Raw genomic sequence first — 6,000 nt, forward strand, 5'->3', positions numbered from 1 at the left:
TCTTTCACCTAAGTATTGACTTTGTTCTCGTTAATTTCGGGGGAAATAACACGTTAAGTTTTCTGTAACTTGTAGTTTTTTTTTTTTACAGTATTTGCACACTATATTTAAAATTCCCAAACATTCCTGGTACATTATGGCACATTGCAGGATTTTCATTTGATTTTTTCATATCTGACCGGCGTTGCTCAGCAAATGCAAGTTACCTTTTGGAAGAATTTTAGACTGTTTAGAACGGTCAGGCTGATCGGATAATTTGCTACATAACTGGAAGTGCGGGTTTTCAAACATGTTTTCACTTTAGAAAGATTCATTTTTTGCCACTCATTTTTTTGCAATAAAAAGTAAGGAATTGTATTGTCATTCAAGTCACTAAGTTATCATTAAACTTGAACGCACAAAGGAAAATGTGAAACAAACAAAGCCAATACGAGATAACATGTTAAACACAATCGTGACCTATTTAATTTGTTAAATATTATTAAACCTTACACTGCACGATTCAGTTACTGCAAAATTCAGTCAATTATTTTGATAGGTAAGCAGGTTTTTTTTATATATAATAAAAGCATCATTCAACACAGACGTTATTAATCAACCTAGATACAAAGTAAAAATTAAAGTATTGATACACCTATAAATAAAAAAATGAAATTGATATTTTGTTGAGGGAAATGACCTGTGCAATTAGTCAATGAAATATTTGGATAGAGCAGCCATGATGTTCAACTTTTCTCTCGTAAAACACGCCATGATAAAGGGAACAAAAGGTTTTGTTGCAGAGTGAAAAGGTTATTGCAATTTAGGGAACAAAAGGTTTTGTTGCAGAGTGAAAAGGTTATTGCAATTTAATGATCAGTGGTAACTGCTGTATTGGATTGCTTGCTGAGCTATTGTTCATTTGATTATTTTGCATTTATTCTCGCAATTTATTCTGTAGATAAAATTACTAGTATTTTGTTATAACTCACTTTGTTCTGTTTATTCACACGTTACAAAAATTGTGGGAAATTAAGTTACTAAAAGCGGATTGTTATTATCATTGTCCCAGAAATAACTTATATGTAGCAGAGATGTTTCTAAGAAAATTTCTTTACAAAGTCCGTCATATCCCGTCCTTATGTTCAAACCTTGAAAACTTATCCTTGAAATGAGCAAAAAAGAGAAAAAAAATCGTAAAATATGGTTAACACGAATGCACAAGTATATATATATATATATATATATATATATATATGTGTGTGTGTGTGTGTGTGTGTGTGTGTGTGTGTGTGTGTGTAAATATGGCACAAGAGTACGACAGACATTAATGGTCACTACCGACGCTTCCGAGAATTCTTTTTGCATTCCCAGCCCTTCCAGAGGAAGGTGCCTGACCCGTCTGCAGGGATCACATTCGGCTGAGAAGGGAAACATTAGGTTTCAAGGACCTTCGAGGCCATGGAATGAAGATTACTAGTGGCAAGGATTAGTCGGACCCTGTCGTGGTCTGGATAAATTGGGGGAGGGATGAGATGATGGGGATAAATCGTGAGGAGTGATGTCTGGGAAGGGGGATGGAAGACAATTTGGGGAAAGGAGCCGGGTGTGACTCGCATGTCTTGGTGATTTAAGAACAACAGCTAAACAGGGTATAACAAGTTTCACGGCGCTTATGTATTGTACGAGATGACGTTCATATAATTAAAATTTAGTCAAATGAAAATAGACAAAACAGAGCGACAAAGAACCATTAGTTGACGTGACTGAGATTTTTCGTATTCAATTAAATGAAAATAAGCCCATAAATATGAAAATAAATTGTGAAATTCTCAAAACCCTTGCAGATTTTATAAAATAAATCACACATATAAATTACATATTTTTTCTCTTTGCTGTTGCTGGCAGAACTATAAAACTCTTGCGTTTATAATGACATACAGAATGAAAGTATATATATACACCGTGTGTTTGAAATCATGCTTTTAATTTTTGATAACAGTTATAATGTTAAATATAGGCAAGAACTACGAGTAATTTCTAAAATATATTAGTGTGTTACGAATGAAAAAATGATAGTGAGTTAAAGTTAAAACAATTAATAATTCATATACATTACAATAATAAAATTTCCAGTGCAAATTTTTATCCTTGCGCTGCCTGGATATACTTCTTTCCGTGGCGTCCGGCACTGGAAACGCACCAAGAACCAGCCAAAATCAACAATGTTAAACTTTGCTTGTTCTTAAGAAGTGTAGTACCCAGAAATCTCTATCTCTACACAATTTACGAAAGTATGATTTAATAGTATTTAACTTTTGTTGCATGTGATACGAAACGTCAGTAATTACAATTAAGTATTTAAGTCTTCATGTTCTAAAAAATAATACTGTAAAAATGTTAATCTCGCAGCATATTTGTTTAGATTTCTGTGTGGTATACTTTGAGGTCCTGAAGAAACTACGTGAGAAATAGAAATAAAAGACCCTAGTGTAATATTAACAAAGAGTGATTTTTATGCAGGAAGCCTACAATGAACAAAAATATCATCTCGATAAACAACAGTAAATAGGAACACATTCACGTATCATTGCTTATTTGTTTTTTCCGGACGATGATCAAGAGCAGGGAACAAATAGGTACGAATAAGATGCTCTCGTTCAAGGGATTTTTGTCTGTTACGTTCCCATTTCTCTCATTTGCGTAGATCAGACAGGCACTCGAGAGCAATTTTTGAAGGCCCATTTATTCGAAGATTTTTTGTAACTTCAACTCTTAACAAAAGAGATTGAGCAAACAGCTTCCTTTCCACCCCATTTCCTGGAGGGTCTTCCATCGCATCTCGAAAACTTGAATCCTTTTTTTCGCAGAATATTTTACTGATAAAGAAATCGTTCGAATTATCCTCTTATAACGCAAACTCTGTAAACTCTCATTTACATCATAAAGTCATTGTCGAATAACGGATCAAAGTACGTCAGTTAGATTTCATGTCGGTGACGTCGTAGATTGCATTGTTATCAATATCACAGGTAAATCTGGCTCATCTATGGCCGATACATGGCATTAGACAGACCTCCGGGTGCTCGATTCCTTGAATTGTTTCTCTTTACCGCTAATCCATTTGCCATGATCTTAAATGCCGCTTTTTTTTTTTTTTTTTTTTTCTATTTTTTCAAGAGCTCGGTCTCGGCGAAACCTCCTGATTCAGTGGTTTTCATTCCTTGTACCTCCAAGCTACCGAGTTCTTCCCCTGCCTCAGTTTTGCGAATAATCTTACAACTTTTCCTCCTCTAAAAGACAAATTTTTGTTTTGTTTACGGTTAAACCCTACCCCAATCCATCCACGTTCTTTGACACCTGCCATTGACAACTACACGCAAAATAGAATATGTTGTTCATATGGAACGCCTGAATTAGTAGAAAATTACGTCAAATGATTTGGAAATCTTTCATACATTATATACTACAATGTTCATCTTCCGTTTTGTGTGTGTTACTCTGGACATATATGGAAAATAAACGACTAAACCGACTATCGCTTTAATTAATATTGACCCTGTTCTCGTTAACATATGAAGCAACATGTTAAATTGTCTGTAACCTGGAGAATTTTTGTTATATACTTATTGCATACAATATACTCAAGATCCTTCCCGTTATATAGTAGCAGATTGCTGTTGTTTCATTTCATTTGTCAGTTTTCTGTAAAAGACAGCTTTTATGATGGCTAATTGTCTGCCTGTCCTCACTTTTTCTTTCTGCCTTCAGATCTTCAGAAGTACTGGGGCTAGAGGGCTGCAAATTGGTATATTGATCATCGACCCTCCAATCATTAAGCATATCAAATTGCAGCCCTGGAGCTTCAGTAGGTTTTATTTAAATTACGGTTTAATTTAGCCATAATCGGGCGTCTGGCACCCCTATTTGTGCCAACAACACAAGACACCTACAGACCATGGCTGAAAGTTTCATGGGTCGCGGCTGAGAGTTTTTGATTTATATTTGACTAATACTGCACGGCAAATGCAAGTTACTTTGTGCAAGATTTTTGAAATCTAATTTGCTTCATCACTGAGGGCAAAATCAGTAACAAAATTTGTTGCCAGAAGAAGGATGATATTTTCAACCAAGTAAAATGACAATTGTTTCTATTGAAGTCGTTATGAAACAAGTCATACAATATGTAATTAAGAACAAGAACAAAAATTAAGACGGTAAAAAACATAAACAATACGAGGTAACCAGTTAAACAGAAAAAACGTGAATTGATTTAATAGATATTATTATTAGAGCTTTCACTGCATGTATAAAGCACTGCAAAATCAAGTCAATTAGTTTGATATAAATGCGATTTTATGCGAACTTTTAATAATAGAGGTATCATTTAACAGAAAAATAATTAAAAGACCTAAAGACACCGTAAAAATATAATGAAGAAATTACATCTCTAACAAATAATAAATGAAAAAGATATTTTGGTCAGAGAAAATTATTGTATACAATATTCATAATGTTTAACTTTTCTTTCGTAAAACGTGCGTGATAAAAGGAGCAAAAGGTTTTGTTACAGAATGAAAAGGTTATTGCAATTTAATGACGACCGTTAACGGCTGCATTGGGATGCTTGCTGATCTCTTGATCTCTGTCATTTTTTTTTTATCTAATATATATATATATATATATATATATATATATATATATAATAATATATATATATATATATATATATATATATATATATATATATATATATTTATATAAAATATATGTTTGTGTATTTATATACATATATCTTTATCTTATAGCGGCATCTGCATTGGTAATTATCGACTTTTCACCTAACTTGTAATTTTAACCATTTATCATTACCACCGTGTTTTCGGAAGCATCCTGTGATGAATTACAAATATTCCGCTTCAAAATACACTGAAATTGGTGTCCCAGCAAGAAACCTAATCTCTATTCAACCCGATAAGAGAAAAATATAACAAAGCACAAACCTATTAAGCAATATGGATTGACGTTCGATTATACATATTACTGTTGATTTGATTAAATCCTTTTAACGAAATCTTAATGCTTTTCTGATGACTTAAAGACACTCCCAGAAGCAAAGATTTGTCTGTAACCTAATTCGTGTGACAATAAATATGTTGCCATCTATTACGAGGCGAAGGGTATTGTATACCGGTAAGCAAATTTCTTTGAAAATTTTAATTTTTTCGTGACGATGATGCTGCCGTTATTGTATAGCGAAATTTGCCATCATAGGAAAAATATAATCTAAATTTGCAGTCTTGAAAAAATTATAATCTACATTTGCAATCCGAGGAAAAATATAATGGAAATGAGAAATGGCCAGCTTTTGCAATATCAACAACCAAACTAAGATTCTCTTTTCGTGTTCGCGTTTTCCCGGAACAAAATCTTGAAAGAAGGAATGAGAGAAATCCTTCCGCACGACGAAGAAAGGATCTCATGGGTACAATGTAAGAAGCTTCTGGAGTTCCCAATAAGATTCTCTTTGCCATTCAGGCAGTCGATTCTAATTTCGTTCGCACTGCCGACACTTCCGAGAATTCTTCTTGCATTCCCAGCCCTTCCAGAGAAAGGTGCCTGACCCGTCTGCCGGGATCACGTTCCGCTGAGAAGGGAAACAGTTGGTTTCAAGGAACTTCCAGGCCATGGAATGAAGATTACCAGTCGGACCCAGTCAGGGGTCTGGAGACTTTGGGGAGGGACTAGTTGATGGTGGATAGATCAGAAGTGATGTCTGGGGATGGGGCTGGAAGATATTTTTGGGAAGAGTGCTGGATTCAACTCATTACTTGCTGATTACGGTATCGCGTGTTCGTTTCTCCCTACTGGACATTATGATTTCTTCAAATTTCTTTGAAGTTGGAGCTCAAGGCTTTGTAGTGACAAGCGTATCCAAAACAGAGCAAAGAATTTGGGAAACTAAAAGAGCATTGTGGCTATTACAATTTCATATGTATCTGGTAAAAACGACCATTAGAT

This window comes from Macrobrachium nipponense, chromosome 11 (genome assembly GCF_015104395.2).
Source record: "Macrobrachium nipponense isolate FS-2020 chromosome 11, ASM1510439v2, whole genome shotgun sequence".
Classification (NCBI taxonomy): domain Eukaryota; kingdom Metazoa; phylum Arthropoda; class Malacostraca; order Decapoda; family Palaemonidae; genus Macrobrachium; species Macrobrachium nipponense.